The following is an 18,679-nucleotide window of genomic DNA, read 5'->3' on the forward strand; positions in this document are numbered from 1 at the left end:
TACTGCTATCATATGTACAAGCAATGTAATACGTCAATTTAGATTATTACCTACTTCGATTGTGGTGATCATGTAGTCAGAATGACTACAGTAATAATAAATTAATTTTGTTTTCCTGTCCTATATCATATGCACAGACAATGTACTAAAAATTTATTTCCTGAACTAAATAAATAAATAATAACAGCTGTATATTTTGGATGTATGGAATGGATATTATGGTTTACTCTGGTTAGCTTTCTCAACCCTTACTAAGGAATCCTCACCTTTTTAGCAGGATGCATGTATAATGTATTTATTTGTCATTAGTCAACTCATATTGAAATAGCTGCTATCAGTTTTACCATTAAAATTTATAATGATCAATTTCAGTTTGTTTTAAAATACACAGACGAGTTTACAGAGTACGTATTTACATTAAATGGGTACAACAATAAATCTTACTACAATAGAAGTACTTTTATATCTTGCACACTGTCAGTAATTTGTCGTACAGCTTCACATCAGTAGATTTAAAGCCATCTTGGTACATGTACAACCTGGAGTATTCTATGTCTAAGATACTTCTATTTCAATTCTCCACATTTAGAACACAGCTGCTCCATGTGTGCATTTCATGTCAGTTTTCGGTCCAAATGAATGCCCAACAGTTCAAACAGTTTTACAGAACAACAGTGATCTTTTCTGATCAGTCTGTGGAGACAGATTTCCTTCTATTACTTAAGATATATCTTTCAGAGCCTGGAGCCATTTCACAGATGTTTTGACAATTGTTTGTACCTCTATACATTACCTACATTTATCACAGATTAACTCGGTTTTCAAGTTTTCTAAAAACCATGATTAATCTCAAAACATTTTAGGAAACTAGTAATTTTTGCCATAGGTTTTTTTGTTGCCTTAATAGAAATCTTGTTTTGTGTATTTACTTCAATTCTTACAGGGAATTAGCAACTATTTAATTCAACAGATCAAAAGATAATCAGTGGGCCAAATTTAAAGTTATTTGTTCAGTACCCTGTAATACAGTTCACCAGCCAAAACGCAGCCCCACTGTGAATGCTGTTCTCGAACATGGGATGAGTTGGCTGAGCTTCTTAACCAGCTGGAATTCACCATGACTACTGTCAAACAATTGGCAGCTGCTAAGAATTTGTGTGTTGGTGAGTCGTGTACTTGTGATACCAGTACCACAAGTACCCAAGGAACTATCCTCTCGTGTGGACCCTGTCCCCTCTGCAGTGTGCCAATGGGAGATCTAGGCATTCTGTACGGAGTGCTCGTGACCAGGGAGGACTCAGGGCACTGTACTGACAAGTCTGAGATACTGTCTTTTACTGAGATTGAGACTGAGTCAGTGGGACTCCCTTCCCCTGCTTTGGGGAAACCTGTTTTGTCCTGCGTCAAGAGGAGGCAAACAAAAAAGTGTAGGGTCTGTTAATCATCAGCAGTTCAGATAATAGAGAAAGATTTAACTGTTGATGCCTTGTATAATGCTGATGAAACAGGACTCTTTTACAAGATGCTTCCTTCAAAAACATTAGCTGCCAATAACGAGATGGAAGTTAGAGACTACAAGCAACAGAAACAGCGTGTAACATTGAAGGCATGCTGTAATGCAAATGGCAGCAAGGAAAAGGAAAAGATAGCAGGTGCACTCTGTGAGTATGTCTGGGAGGCTCATTCAAAATGTTGAAGAGGCTATTCCAGCAGCCAATGGGGGGATAGAGTGCAATCAGCTGCAGATTGTGGCACACACTGGAACAAATGATGTCTGTTATCTGGAATCCGAGGTCATACTTGGGTTATTTTAGCAAATGGCAGAGAAGATTGAGAAGACCAGCCTTGTGAGTGGAGTTTCAACAAAGCTCATAATTTGCAGCATCGTCCCCAGAACTGATCATGGTCTTTTGGTTACGAGTTGCGTGGAAGGACTGAATGAAAGACTTCAAAGGTTCTGTGACAAGCTAGGCTGCAACTTAGTGGACTTCTGCCACAGGGTTGAGAACTGCAGGGTCCCCCTAAATGGGTCAGGTGTCCACTACACATCAGAGGTTGCTACTCAGGTAACTGACTGTGTGTGGGGAGCACACAAAAGGGTTTTTTTAGACCGGTGACTCTCCATCCAATCCAGATAACAATATCTGAAGCAAAGCCTGAAGTATCAATGTAAGATTGACAACAGTGCCATCAACATGTGAAAGTATTAAAATCCTAATTGTTAACTGTGAAGTACACTAGACTCTCACTAATACGGCCCTCAGTAGTCCAGCATCTCAGTAATCCGGCACACACCCAAAAACATGTGCACAATGAATTATCATGCACAACAATGCTTATATAATGTATTTGAAATTGTAGCTTTCTTTACAGTTCGGAATCATGTGTTCTAAAAGGAAACACGTTACAATAGACCTCAAGCAGAAACTCGAAATTTTAGACAAGTTACATCGAGGTTCTTTGCAGAAAGCCATTGCTGCTGAGTTTAATGTTGGATGAGCAACTATTTATGACATCAAAAGGAAAGAAGATGTTATACGACAGTACTCGAACACAAATGGACAGTGAGTTGGGAAAACGGAAGGTCATGTGAAAAAGCGAGAATGAAGATCTGGACATTCATACAACAACATAGTAAAGGAATTCCAGTTAGTGGGCCAATTATAAAGTAAAAAGCAGCTGCATTTAACAAACAACTTGGTGGTAGTAACTTGATGGCAGTGAGCGAAGGCTGGCTATCAAACGGGAAAAAAAAAACGACATGGCATTCAGCAGCTGACAGTTACCGGGGAAAGTCGCTCAGCTAACGATAGACGAGTTTGTAAGCAAGATACGGAAGATAATAGAGGAAGATTTAACTGTTGATGCCTTGTATAATGCTGATGAAACAGGACTCTTTTACAAGATGCTTCCTTCAAAAACATTAGCTGCCAACAACGAGATGGAAGTTAGAGGCTACAAGCAACAGAAACAGCGCGTAACATTGAAGGCATGCTGTAATGCAAATGGGAGTCATATACTATGGCATATGATGATTGGAAAATCCCAACATCCACGTTGTTTTCAACACACTGACATAAAATACTCTGCCAGTGCAGCATTTCACTCAGAAGAAAGCGTGGACAGACAAATATTCTATCAGTGGTTCCATGAAATTTTTGTCCTGGCAGTGAGAAAAGAGCTGAAGAAGAAGAAAAAGCTTCCACTGAAAGCTACGCTTATAATTGACAATGATCCCAGTCATGCTTTAGATGTTTCTCTGAAGTCTGAGGGTATACAAGCACTCTTTCTCCCACCCAATGTGATAGCCCTAATTCAGCCCACGGACCAGGGAATTTTGGAATCGATTAAATGTCATTATCGACATTCACTTCTAGTCTCCTTGCTGAATGAAAGTGAAAATTACTCTATCAAGACTTTTCTGAAGGCGTGGAAAGCAATTAACATATGTGATGTTGCTTTCCAAGAAGCCGAAGCATGGGATAAAGTGGAGAGCATTACCATAATGAAGAGCTGGAGAAAACTGTGGCCATCATTTGATGCCCACTTGGATGTAGTATAGAGTGACAGCGATGAGCCAGTCAATTCGGAATTATCAATTAATTTGTACAATGACATGTTCCACAACCTTCCAGGAGGAGAAGAAATTGATGATGAATATGTTACTAAGTGGATGAATGACGAAGACTGTGATACGGACCAAACGTTAATGGATGAAGAAATAATCAAAAGCGTGCAGGAAAGTAATGATGAAAGTAATGAAGATGAGGACATGGGAGGAGAGAGCATAAAGATTTCTCTGTTTTAAAATTGTATATTTCGGTTTAATGAAATACAGTACACTACAGCCCCTAAGTTTTCAAATCAAATAAAAAACAAAATAAATGAATAAAATAAATTTCAGACACTCAATAATCCGGCACTTCCACTAATCCAGCACCCGTATGTGGCAGGAATGGTTGGATTAGTGAGAGTCTAGTGTATTAACAACAAACTGCCAAAGCCTGAAGTGTTCCTCAAAAGCAGCAAAGCTCACATAATACTAGGTATAGAAAGTTGGCTGAAACCTGAAATTGACAGCAGTGAGATTTTTGGGGGAAATTTAAGTGTATGTCAAAAGGATAGGCAAATGGGAAATGGAGGTGGTGCAGTAGACAAGAAACTCAAATCCACAGAGATAGAAATTGAAGCTGCATGTGAGATTGTCTAGGCAAGACTCAGTATCACAGGTATGCATAAAATGATAACTAGACTGTTCTATCACCCACCAGACTCGCCTAACGTAACCAAAAACTTTAGAGAGAACCTAAGTTCACTTGTATGTAAGTTCCCCAATCATACTACAGGGTGTTACAAAAAGGTACGGCCAAACATTCAGGAAACACTCCTCACACAAATAAAGAAAAGATGTTATGTGGACATGTGTCCAGAAACGCTTAATTTCCATGTTAGAGCTCATTTTAGTTTCGTCAGTATGTACTGTACTTCCTCGATTCACCGCCAGTTGGCCCAATTGAAGGAAGGTAATGCTGACTTCCGTGCTTGTGTTGACATGCGACTCATTGCTCTACAGTACTAGCATCAAGCACATCAGTACGTAGCATCAACTGGTTAGTGTTCATCACGAACGTGGTTTTGCAGTCAGTGCAATGTTTACAAATGCAGAGTTGGCAGATGCCCATTTGATGTATGGATTAGCAAGGGGCATAGCTGTGGCGCGGTGCGTTTGTATAGAGACAGATTTCCAGAACGAAGGTGTCCCGACAGGTAGACGTTTGAAGCAACAGATCGGCGTCGTAGGGAGCACGGAACATTCCAGCCTATGACTCGCGACTGGGGAAGACCTAGAACGACGAGGACACCTGCAATGGACGAGGCAATTCTTCATGCAGTTGACGATAACCCTAATATCAGCGTCAGAGAAGTTGCTGCCGTACAAGGTAACGTTGACCACGTCACTGCATGGAGAGTGCTACGGGAGAACCAGTTGTTTCCGTACCATGTACAGCATGTGCAGGCACGATCAGCAGCTGATTGGCCTCTGCAGGTACACTTCTGCGAATGGTTCATCCAACAATGTGTCAATCCTCATTTCAGTGCAAATGTTCTCTTTACGGATGAGGCTTCATTCCAACGTTATCAAATTGTGAAAATTTACAATCAACATGTGTGGGCTGACGAGAATCTGCACGCAATTGTGCAATCATGTCATCAACACAGATTTTCTGGGAACGTTTGGGCAGGCATTGTTGGTGATGTCTTGATTGGGCCCCATGTTCTTCCACCTACACTCAATGGAGCACGTTATCATGATTTCATACGGGATACTCTACCTGTGCTGCTGGAACATGTGCCTTTACAAGTACGACACAACATGTGGTTCATGCACGATGGAGCTCCTGCACATTTCAGTAGAAGTGTTCGTACACTACTCAACAACAGATTCGGTGACCGATGGATTGGTAGAGGCGGACCAATTCCATGGCCTCCGCGCTCTCCTGACCTCAACCCTCTCGGCTTTCATTTTTGGGGGCATTTGAAGGCTCTTGTCTACGCAACCCCGGTACCAAATGTAGAGACTCTTTGTGCTCGTATTGTGGATGGCTGTGATACAATACGCCATTCACCAGGGCTGCATCAGCGCTTCAGGGATTCCATGTGCGGAGGGTTGATGCATGTATCATCGCTAACGGAGGACATTTTGAACATTTCCTGTAACAAAGTGTTTGAAGTCATGCTGGTACGTTCTGTTACTGTGTGTTTCCATTCCATGATTAATGTGATTTGAAGAGAAGTAATAAAATGAGCTCTACAATGGAAAGTAAGCGTTTCCAGAGACATGTCCACATAACATATTTTCTTTCTTTGTGTGTGAGGAATGTTTCCTGAAAGTTTGGCCATACCTTTTTGTAACACCCTGTATAATCATCGGAGGAGAATCCAACAATTGGCAAAATTACAGTTTCGTTACTGGTGGGCATGATAAGACATTCTGTGAAACATTACGCAGTGTCTTCTCTGAAACCTAGAACACATAGTTAGGAACCCCACTCACGTTTAAAATATATTCGATCTAATGGCAACAAATAGAACTGGCCTCTTCTAGGATTCCCATACCGAAATTGGTCTTAGCAAGCATGACGCGGTTGTAGCAACAGTGATTACCAAAGTACAAAGGACAATCAAACCAAGCAGAAAGATATATCCATTCAGTAAACTAGATAAAAAGTCAGTAGTATCATATCTCAATGAGGAACTTGAAACTTTCAGCACAAGGCAGGAGCAGGTAGAGGAACTGTGGCTCAAGTTTAAAAGAATGGTTGACCATGCACTGGATAGACATTTACCCATTAGAACAGTTCATAACGGAAGGGAACCTCCATGGTATACAGTCACTGTAAAGAAACTTCTAAGGAAGAGAGATTACTGCATAATAGGTGTAAAACAAATCAAAGGTGAATGAAATGCATTTGGCTGTCAAGAAGCAATGCACAATGCCTTTGATGACTACCGTAGCAGAATATTGTCAAATGATCTTTCAAAAAACCCAAAGAAATTCTGGTCATATATAAAGGCATTAATGGTGCCAAAGTTAGTGTACAGTCCCTAGTGAATGAGACAGGAACTTAATTGAGGGAAGCAAAGCAAAAGCTGAAATGCTTTACTCAGTCCTCAAATGTTCCTTTACAAAGGAAAACCCAGGAGAAACGCCTCAATGTAATCCTCACAGCATTGAAAAGATGAATGAAATAAGTATGTCAGTGGTGTTGGGAAACAGCTGAAATCATTAAAACTGAACCAAGCTCCAAGGCCCAATGGCATCCCTGTCAGATTCTATACTGAATTTGTGGCTGAATTAGCCCCTCTTCCAACTATAATTTATCGTAGATCCCTTGAACAAAAAACTGTTCCACTTCTTGGAAAAAAGCTCAGGTCATACCTGTTCCACAGGAAGCATAGTAGAAGTTACCACAAAACTACTGTCCAGTATCCTTGACACTGATTTGCTGCAGAAGCTCAGAACATATTCAGAGCTCAAACATAATGAAGTACCTTGAATAGAATGACCTCCTCCATGCCAACCAGCATAGATTCTGAAAACATCAATCATGTGAAACCCAAATTGCATTTTTGTCACATGACATAGTTAAAGCCTTGGATCAAGATAGTCAGGTAGATGTAGTATTTTTCGATTTCTGAAAAGCGTTTGTCTCAGTACCACACCTATTGTCAAAAGTATGATCATATGGGGTATGATGTGAAATTTGTAACTGGACTGAGGCTTTTTGGCAGGGAGAGCACAGCATGTTATCTTGGATGCAGAGTCTTCTTCAGATGTAGAAGCAACTTCGGGTGTGCCCCAGGGAAGTATGTTGGAACCCTTGCTGTTCATGTTGTATATTGATGGCTTTACGGACAACATTAACAGTAACCTCAGACTTTTTGCAGATGATGCATTTATCTGTAATGAAGTACTATCTGAAAGAAGCTGCATAAATATTCAGTCAGATCTTGATAAGATTTCAAAGTGGTGAAAAGATTTACAACTTGTTCTAAATGTTCAGAAATGTAAAACAGTACACTTCACAAAAAGAAAAATTGATGTATCCTGTGACTATAATATCAATGAATCACTGTTGGAATCAGCCACTCATACAAATACCTGGGTGTAATACTTGGTAGGGATATGAAATTGAATGATCACACATGCTCATTTGTGGGTAAACCAGGTGGTAGACACTTTGGTTTATTGGTAGAAAACTGGGGAAGTGCAATGAGTCTACAAAGCAGATTGCATACAAATCATTCATGCAACTGGTTCTAGAATATTGCTCAAATATATGGGACCCCTACCAAACAGGACTAACAGGGGATATTGAATGCATACAGAGAAGGGCAGCATGAATGGTCACAGGATTGTTTGATCCATGGGAGACTGTCATGGAGATACTGAAGGGACATATCCTCTGCCATGCACTTTATGGTGGTTTGCACAGTATAGACATAGATGTAGATTTTCTTTATCTTCTCCGGATCATGAATAACTGTGCTAAGAGTTTGGATGAAAACACACGTTACAGATTTTTGTGGCAGAGAAGCAATGAATCAGTCTCCTAGTTATACCAAGAATAGAAATGGCCCAAGGGCAGAATCCTATGGGACTCCACTGGAAACATGTACAACATTTTTTGCTTCATTAGAGACAACTGCATCATCTGCAAAAAAGCCTGATTTTACTACTACACTCTGAAGCTTAGCTATTGGAATTTTGTGAGACACTGTATCAAATACTTTGCTTAGGTCCAGGAACAGAACACAAAAAAGGAATTGTTTTCAAGGTATTCTAGAACACCAGCATCTATAAATTTAACAGGATTAACAGTACACAAATCAGGCCAAACAGAAAAGAGAAAGGAGGAAATAAGGTTATCATTCTCAAAATAGCTGCTGAGTCACTATTCAAAACAATGTTCAATGACCTTGGAAACTATTGGTAGTCACCTTCTCATTTGGACATACTGAAGACATAATTTCTGACAGATCTGTAATGTGCACAGATCCTATGATAACGATCAGGTTACAAAATTTGTTGACTGTAAATCATTCTGAAGTTTCCCTTGGCATGAAGCTAGGTCATTAGAGATGAAATCAATGTAAAACTGTGGGAATAATGCTCCCAAATGAAGTTCGATGTCCACTCCTTGGAGTGTGCGAACGGTGACTCACAACTGTTTCTTGAGTGAGGTGTAATTCTCAGTTGCTTTCTGTTTCAATAAAGTTGAGATATCTTATATGCGGGTATTGTAATTTGCCTACATATTTGGTGACCCCAAGATGAAAATAGTTCACAAGCAGAAAGTACGGGCATGTTTTGCTTTATTTTTTTCATAGACACTGTAACGAAGCAGGGTTGCCCACTGCTATCCTGTTTTGGTTTTACACCCCTTCAGTAACTTAGTTAAGCAATGAACTTTTATTTATTTATTTTTTTTTTATTTCCACTACTCAGATTCCGACATAGTACAGAATTCAGAAATAGTTTAAATAAAATTCCCCTAGTAAAATCTATTATTTCAGTACATTCTGTCTATTCTGAAAGTAATGAGCTAATTAGTTTTATTGGAAATGCATCCTATTAAAAGTTATGAACAATGACGTATATTGTGGAATACATATTAAGTAAAATTCGAGTGAGCTAATAGATTGAATTCAGCTATAAGACTGCATCCAAAAGAAAGCCTAAATTTTACTGATTCCAGCAAAGTGTTTAAATTAACCTGAAGTCTATTAGTTAAATAGATATTAAGACTCGAAATCTGTAGCCTGTATGACTTTCAGTGCCAATTGTGACCGAACTACTAAATAATTCCGAGATCTGTTTCGATACTTTTGCTACCTTTATTTTTCTACGTAAAATGACTCCAGTCTCAACTTTGTAAGTGCATTAATTAAGAATTAAGTAAATCTGAATAAGTTAAAATTATTGTTCAAGAGGGCTGCCACAGTTATAAGTCGGGAATTCCCACTGCGGATGCATAAGTTAGTTCCGCGTATTTAAATTGATACGGCTCACTCATGTTATTTAAGTAATAAAACCCAATAGTTAACTTCAAAACCAATTAGAAAGGATCATTTTAACCCTGGGAAATTTTAAATTATAATATATTAACAGAAAAAGTCAAATATTCAAGCACTCGTCTATATAAGGTCCGAGCTGGTGCAGTTCTCAGTCAGATTCTCATGGAGCAGAAGTGCGGCAAGTCGGTTAATTTTTCCGGTCGGTACCAAAAAAGTGTAGTTGTGAACATTGTTAGAGACTGGAAGTTTTTGACCTACCTAATGCGACGATTAAGTGTAAGAGGCCTGGTCACATGAATATTGTGTGTGTGTGTGTGTGTGTGTGTGTGTGTGTGTGTGTGTGTGTGTGATAACAAATAAATCGCACTGTGGTTGTCATAAATGTTCAACAATGAATATGGTCTTGACTTTTGATTTTGGGAAACTTAATCTAGGATCCTGGCTTCTTAATTTCAGTGTGATTTAGGTGAGACAGACGCAGCTACCTGGAAGGCAATATTGAATAAGCAAAGCAAGGTAGGTCGGGAACACTGCGCACTATCTACTGGGTGAGGAAATGTTTCAATACATCCGGTTATGACGTGAACTTTAAGTGGCACTAATACAAGGATAAAGCCCGGCACGTTGAAACATGGATGACATGGCAAACTTGTTACATCTACATCGGCATCTACATAGATACTCTGCAAGCCACCATACAGTGCGTGGCGGAGGGTACCCTGTACCATTACAAGTCATTTCCTTTCCTGTTCCACTTGCAAATAGAGGGAGGAAAAAGCGACTGTCTATGTGTCTCTGTATGAGCCCTAATTTCTTGTATCTTATCTTCATGGTCCTTACACGCAATGTAAGTTGGCGGCAGCAGAGTTGTTCGGCAGTCAGCTTCAAATGCCCATTCTCTAAATTTTCTTAACAGTGTTTCTCAAAAAGAACGTTTCCTTCCCTCCAGGGATTCCCATTTGAGTTCCCAAAGCATCTCTGTAACACTTACGTGTTGTTCAAACCTACCGTAACAAATCTAGCAGCCTACCTCTGAATTGCTTGATGTTGCACTAGCCACCTGTATGTGGTCTCCTTTACAGGTGAACCACTCTTTCCTAAATTCTCCCAATAAAGCGAAGTCGACCATTCCCCTTCCCTACCACAGTTCTAACATGCTCATTTCATTTCATATTGCTATGCAGTTTTATGCCCAGATACTTAAATGACTTGATTGTGTCAAACAGGACACTGGCAATATTGTATGCGAACATTATAGGTTTGATCTTCCTACTCATATTCGTTAACTTACATTTTTCCACATTTAGGGCTAGTTGCCATTCATCACACCAACTGTAAATTTTGTCTAAGTCATCTTGTATCTTCCTACAGTCACTCAACTTCAACACCTTACCATGCACCATGGCATCAGCAAACAACTGCAGGTTGCTGCCCAGCCTGTCTGCCAAATTATTTGTGTATATAGAGAACAGCAGTCCTATAAAAATTCCCTGGGCACTCCTGATTGTATCCTTGTCTCTGATGAACATTCGCCATAGAGGACAACATCAGTCTCCTAGGACTTTGTGCTGGGTGAGAGATTTATGATAAATGCGAGGTGGGTAAGGAGCCAATGCAATAGAGTACTTTTTGTAAAATCAAACTGGGATTCCATCTGGACCTGGTGATTTATTTACTTTCAAATCTTTCAGTTGTGGGATGTGCCAGGGATGCTTATTACTATGTCGTTCATACGGGAGTTTGTCCAATGATCAAATGACGATTTTCCTGTGTGAAAGATTTCTTGAGTGTGAAATTTAAAACTTCGGCTTTCATTTTGCCATCTTCAACTGCCACACCAGACTGGTCAACAAGGGACTGAATGGAAGCCTTAGACCCGCTAAGCGATTTTACGTAAGACCAGAATTTCCTCAAGTTCTCTGCCAGGTCTTTTGCTAAGGTGTGACAGTGATAGTAGTTATAGGCTTCGTGCATTGATCTTTTCACAGATACCTGAATCTCTACTATTCTTCGCTTGTCATCATTTGTGCGTTCTCTTTTCAACCAAGAGCGCAACAGCTCTGTTTCCTCAGTATCCTCCGATTTTCATTATTAAACCATGGTGGGTCTTTTCTATCTTTTATACAGTTACTAGGCACATAACTCTCCAGACCATGATTTACAATCGGCTTAAACTTTGCCCACAATTCCTCTACATCCATCTTACTGGAACCAAGTGTGGTGTCACTGCCAGACACCACACTTGCTAGGTGGTAGCTTAAATCGGCCGCGGTCCATTAGTACATGTTGGACCCGCATGTCGCCACTGTGTGATCGCAGACCGAGCGCCACCACACGGCAGGTCTCGAGAGACGTACGAGAACTCGCCCCAGTTGTACGACGACGTTGCTAGCGACTATACTGACGAAGCCTTTGCTCTCATTTGCCGAGAGACATAATAGCCTTCAGCTAAGTTAATGGCTACGACTTAGCAAGGCGCCAATTGTCACAGTGCATGTATCTTACGAGTCTCATTTGTATAGTCAAGAGAGATGTATCACAAGGATTGATTAAAAGTTAAGTATATTCCAAAGATACGTATTTTCTTTATAGTATTCAATATGTATCTAGTTCCAGACTTGACGCCAGTCGGCGTGTGTGTACGCGTGCCTTTCGGCTTCCTCCTCAGTGTGGCGTGACTAGCTTGTTACGCCACAACACCAAGTGAGGCCAGTTCACTGTCTAAGTGAAAAGCTAACAACTTCTTATCTGATCTCTCTGGCAGAAACTCTCTCCTTGCTTTCTTAACTGATTTATTAACTTTCGTAGTCATAGTTACTATAATGTCATCATGATTGCTAATCCACTTTTCTATACTGACAATGTCGATAAAGTCTGGCCTACTTGTAGCTACAAGGGCTAAGATATTTCCATTGTGTGTGGACTGCCGAGTTAGCTGCTCAAGACAGTTTTCTGAAAACTGTGTTCAAAAGTATTCTGCATGACTGTCTGTCTGTACCCCTGCAATGAATCCATAGATATCCCAATCTATACTCTGTAGGTTAAAGTTGCCTCCAATTAGTACTACATGATCTGGACATTTACACACTATTGACCCTACACCTTCTGAATGCATCCATAACTGTCACAGCAGAAGCGGATAGCTGGTAAAAGCATCCAAAAATGAGTTTGGTCTCACCTACACCTGTTATATGCAACTGGATAAATTCACCATCATATTCAATCTCTACCTCACTAGAGACAATATTTTTGTCCATTGCAATGAACACCACCCCTCATATGGCATCTAATCTGTCTTTCCGATAAATGTTCTATGGTTCGCTAAATATCTCAGAGCTTTCCAGTTTGAGTTTCAGTCACCTCTCAGTTCCATGAATAATTTGAGCATTAGAATTTTCCAGGAGACCAGTACATTTGGGAACTTTACTATGAATACTTTGACAGCTTGCTGATAAATTTACGACAGTCGAAGTGTCTTTATACTGAACCACTTTTGAATTCTCCTGCTGCATATCGACTGACGAAATGTCCATTAGAGCACCTCAAACAACTGGCTAACCTAAGAAACTCTCATGTGCACTCCACAAGTACTCTGCTACCCGAGTAGTTGCCTCCTATGTGTAGTGCACACCTGACCTATCAAGGTAAGTCCTACAAATCCCCACACAATAACGGAGGTCTAAAAATCTGCAGCCAAGACCATCACAGAGTTGACAAAGCCTTTGATTGAGACCCTCCACTTGGCTCCAAACCAAAGGATGCCGATTAACTCTGAGAACAATGCTGCAAATTGTGAGCTCTGCTTGCACCCTATGTGCAAGGCCAACAGTTTTAACCGCCTCTGCCAGCCACCTGTAAGAACTGAGGATCGCCTCTGAACCCATGCGATAGGCATCGTTGGTGCCGACGTGAGCCACAACAGACTGACTGCACCCTGTACGTTAAATAGCCGCAGGCAAGGCTGCCTCCACATCTCAGATGAGCCCCCCCGGCAGATATTCCGAGCGCACATTGGCTTTCTTCCCAGCCCTGAACAGTATCAGCCTACGGGGCTCCATAACATGCCTAACATTGGAGCTCCTGATAACTAGTAAACCCCTATCCCCCGTGTTCCCGCACAGACCCTGCAGAAGGAGCAGCCACCTGTCCACTCGCAGGGTGAATGAGTGAAGCCAAGCAGCCAGTCTCCACACTGGCCCTCTGCCTCTAGTAACCACCTGCCACTCACCCTCCTGTGAGAGTGGATCCACCACATTAAGCGCACTAGGAGGCGCCTCAGAAGCAGAGCACATCGACAAAACAAGTGACACCTGAGGTGCCCCATGCGATGCGCCAGATTCTCCATGACCGCTACACCCTGAGGCAGCAGCCTGCAGGTGACTGGCCATAGCCAAAAGCGCATTCAGCTGTTTGCGGGCTGTGGCCAGCACATCCTGCATCCACACACAGCATGCACACATCCTAGCCATCCTAGCAACACTAACTGAAGAAGTAAACTATAAAAGCAGACAGAGTTCTTGAGTTGCTACCCTCCAGATATGTGACCAATGGACGCAGGCATGTTAATGAGCTATGTAGATGGCTCTTCAGTGAGAAACTATGCTCATATGACTGGCGAGGAGATCTGGCAGTTATAATGGCAGACTGAAGTTCTGGAAGTTTTTACACCAAGGAGTAATGACAGCTCTGGTACAGCAAACTTACTAGCTCCATGCTGTGAATGCACCCACATGTTGTATGTGTCTGCCATCTGTCTCAATCATGTCATCCACACCACGGTAACAGTTAAGGGCCACAACACTTTAATGAACAACGCCAGAGCATATGGACTATCAGACCAATTGTGTGATTGGATTGAAGAGTTCCTAGATAACAGAACGCAGCATGTCATTCTCAATGGAGAGAAGTCTTCTGAAGTAAGAGTGATTTCAGGTCTGCCGCAGGGGAGTGTCGTAGGACCGTTGCTATTCACAATATATATAAATGATCTTGTGGATAACATCGGAAGTTCACTGAGGCTTTTTGCGGATGATGCTGTAGTATATCGAGAGGTTGTAATAATGGAAAATTGTACTGAAATGCAGGAGGATCTGCAATGAATTGACGCATGGTGCAAGGAATGGCAATTGAATCTCAATGTAGACAAGTGTAATGTGCTGCGAATACATAGAAAGAAAGATCCTTCATCATTTAGCTACAATATAGCAGGTCAGTAACTGGAAGCAGTTAATTCCATAAATTATCTGGGAGTACGCATTAGGAGTGATTTAAAATGGAATGATCATATAAAGTTGATCGTCGGTAAAGCAGATGCCAGACTGAGATTCATTGGAAGAATCCTAAGGAAATGCAATCCGAAACCAAAGGAAGTAGGTTACAGTACACTTGTTCGCCCACTGCTTGAATACTGCTCAGCAGTGTGGGATCCGTACCAGATAGGGTTGATAGAAGAGATAGAGAAGATCCAACGGAGAGCAGCGCACTTCACTACAGGATCATTTAGTAATCGCGAAAGCATTATGCAGATGATGGATAAACTCCAGTGGAAGACTCTGCAAGAGAGATGCTCAGTAGCTCGGTACAGGCTTTTGTTAAAGTTTCGAGAACATACCTTCACCGAAGAGTCAAGCAGTATACTGCTCCCTCCTACGTATATCTCGCGAAGAGACCATGAGGACAAAATCAGAGAGATTAGAGCCCACACAGAGGCATACTGACAATCTTTCTTTCCACGAACAATATGAGACTGGAATAGAAGGGAGAACCGATAGAGGTACCCTCCGCCACATACCGTCATGTGGCTTGCGGAGTATGGATATGGATGTAGATGTAGATATGCAAATCCTGAGATCTGATTTTGCAATTTTAGCAAGTATTTTTGCCCAACAGATGATTACAGAGGACCATGAGCAATTTACATTGGCAGTCAGTAATTTAGACCACATGACAAGCAACATTGTCACAGGGGCAGCCCTTGGATAAATTGTTGCAGATAGCAAACAGCACATTAGACTTGGCAGCTGTAATGGCTGTAACACCAACAGTCAGGCATTGGAGGCATCAGGAGAATATAGATATTGTTGTGTGGTAGTGCCATTGTGGCTAAAAGATGGTCAACCGATTGCAGGTGTTGGAGCTTCGGATGGATTCAGACAGATGACAGTGCGAACTACATTCTACAAATCCCCCAGCTCAGGACCACATCCACTCTAAAGATGGCACTTTGGCCATCTGTTGTTATCACAAGTGGTTTGGGCTGCAGGCCATGAAGTGCACAATACCATATGGCTACTCAAATGGCAAAAGTGGTCCACAATAGATACCTCAGACCACAACACCCCACAAGTGGTGCTGACAGCATATGAAACACCGCCTAGCTGTATTCCTGGACTGCAGTGCAATATTAATACACCCTTCCCTCGCAAATCAATTGGCAGCTCAACAGAAATGTGTCAGAACATCAAACTGGTGGCCTATTACCGGCAGATGATCTGGGTTAGCGTTCCTGGTTGACACTGGTTCGAAAGTCAGCAATCTCCTAACCTCGTACGTACTGGACATGACAGCGCCAGAGACACTGCAGCTGTTCGCCGACAATAATTCACTGGGTTGCAATGAGCTGATAATTGACATCTGTTTTGCTACTCCTTTCAAGTGGATTTTTACCGTGGCAGACATTTCCCCACCTATCTTTAGGAGCAGATTACCTCACACTTTTTTCCATGTCGAGGGATTCATCTTAGGCGCGGCTCGTACGTGGAGCCAACAGAAACAAAGTCAGTGGGGTTTTAAACAGTTCTGCAGACAGTACGATACACCACATCAACAATATACTGGTACATTGACAGCCCATTCCGCAGGCATCAATGCTACTGCACACGCAGGCATCAATGCTACCACACAAGATGTTACACTACATACATGCAATCCCAGGGCTGCCGGCTGGGCAGCACATCCATAGAATTGTGCCAGATAAAATGTTGGATATTAAAACAGCTTGTGAAGAGATGTTGCGTTCCAGTATCATACAGCACTCTGACAGTACCTGGGAACCCCACTACATATGGACCAGAAGAAATATGGTGCATGGCATTGTTGGGGGGGATTACCCGAGTTAAATGCCAGGACCATTCCAGACAAATATCCTATTCCACATATTCAAGAATTCACATATGCTTTGGCTGGTGCAACAGTTTTTAAAGTCCTGGACCATTGCAAAGCCTACAACCAAATTCTTGTAGCTCCTATGGCCGTTTCCTAGACAACAGTGATCACTCCTTTTTCTCTCTATGAGTTCTTGCGAAGGCCTTTTGGACTTAAAAACGCAGCTCAGACCTTGAAACGGTTCATCGACAAAGTGCTGCAGGGATTGTAATTTTGTTTTGTGTATCTTTATGATCTTTCAGTATGATTCACAACAATTTGGTATTCTCTGCTGATGTAAGGCACGTGGCTGAGGTATGGCAAAGGTTGCAAGATTACAGTGTGGTACTGAACAAAAATTGCATGGTGGTTAAAAGTGAAGTGAGCTTCCTTGGTTACGGAGTTTCATGCAATGGAATCTCTCGAATGCCAGAAAAGTTGGCTTTGTTGCGAGAGGTGCCATGTTCGAAGAATTACCAACAACTATGATGGCTTTTAGGCATGGTGAATTTTTATCACCGCCATTTACCAGCAACAGCAGTTATTGAGGCACCTCTCATGGGCACGCTTGCCGCCCACTACACCAAAGAGAAGCATTTACTGAAGTAGACTTTGGACAAGGACAAGGCCTCGTGCACTTCGCAAAACAGTCTTGAGCAAGTAGTATCTCTCACCCACCCAGTACCAGCTGCACCATTAGCTATGGTAGTCGATGCCTGTCAGACTGCAATCCGGGTCCCACTACACCAGAAAATGGACAACTGTCGGCGGCTGTTAGCTGTTTTTTGAAGAAGCTACTGCCACAACAAACAAATAGGAGCACATACAATAGGGAATTGCTGGTAATTTATGAGAGTGTGAGGCACTTCCTTCCTTACGTTAACGCTCATCTAGTGACAATTCACATGGACCACAAGCCAACGGCACCCACATTCCAGAATGCACGGGATAAGTGCTCACCTCGACACTTCAGTTACATTGAGTTTGTTAGCCAGTTCATGATGGATGTTTGACACATCCAAGGAGTTGAAAACGTAGTGGCCAACTACCTCTCATGCGTGTGTGGTGCAGTTCCGATCCTGAAATACGACAACCTAACCAAGGTACATATGGCAAATCATCAGCTGCAATGCTTACGGACTGATCAGTCTTCAAGTCTGTGATTACACCAGGTTGAAGTACCAGCTAGCAATGTCAAGTTATGATGCGACGTCTCTCAACAGCATGCACAATCTGGTGCATCCTGTGGCAGAACACCACTGTCACGATTATAATGGAACATTTTGTGTGGTCAACAGTTAAGAATGACGTTGGCAAATGGGCCAACTCCTGCCTCCACTGCCAATGGTGTAAAGCAGGACGTCATGTCCACGGTAAGGTTGGGTATTTTTCAGGTCTATCAGTGACATTTGGACATATCCATCTTGTCACTGTGGGTCCACTACCACTTTCTGGTAATTACAGATACTTGCTCACATTGATGGATACATGCACAAGACAGGTAGAGGCCATGCCACTGTTGGACCTATTAGCTGAGACGGTTTCAAAGGCATTTGAAAAGCACTGGTTGGTACGCTTTGGCTATCCCCTGCACATTACGACACACAGTTTGAATCCACCGTGTTCAGTGAGCTGACTAAACTGTACATATTCACGCACTACCGCAACACCAGTTACAATCTATCCAGCAGTGATACTGATGGAGAGGTGGCATCGTAGGCTGATACTAGCACTTCTGTGGCTGAGCTGGTATACAGAGAGCCATTAAGGACCCCAGGAGATTTTCTCAACTTTGCAGGACCAAATGGAGTCACTCCTGTCGGTACAGAGGATTTGGGATCATATGGCTAAGATTCAACGGTCACTGGCTGTGTATCAAGGCTCACACCCTATTTTCTTGCACAAGGCACTAACAGATTGTTTGCACATCATGCTGCACAAAAATTTCACGAGGGGC

General features: G+C 41.9%; 1 protein-coding gene across 3 annotated transcripts in view; it reads right to left on the minus strand.

Annotated features, from left to right (window-relative positions):
- LOC126259422 (uncharacterized) overlaps positions 1-18,679 on the minus strand; it is a 238,473-nt gene that overhangs the window by 150,805 nt on the left and 68,989 nt on the right. The gene's annotated exons all lie outside the window — the stretch shown is intronic.

The sequence above is a fragment of the Schistocerca nitens genome, chromosome 5 (assembly GCF_023898315.1).
Source record: "Schistocerca nitens isolate TAMUIC-IGC-003100 chromosome 5, iqSchNite1.1, whole genome shotgun sequence".
Lineage (NCBI taxonomy): Eukaryota > Metazoa > Arthropoda > Insecta > Orthoptera > Acrididae > Schistocerca > Schistocerca nitens.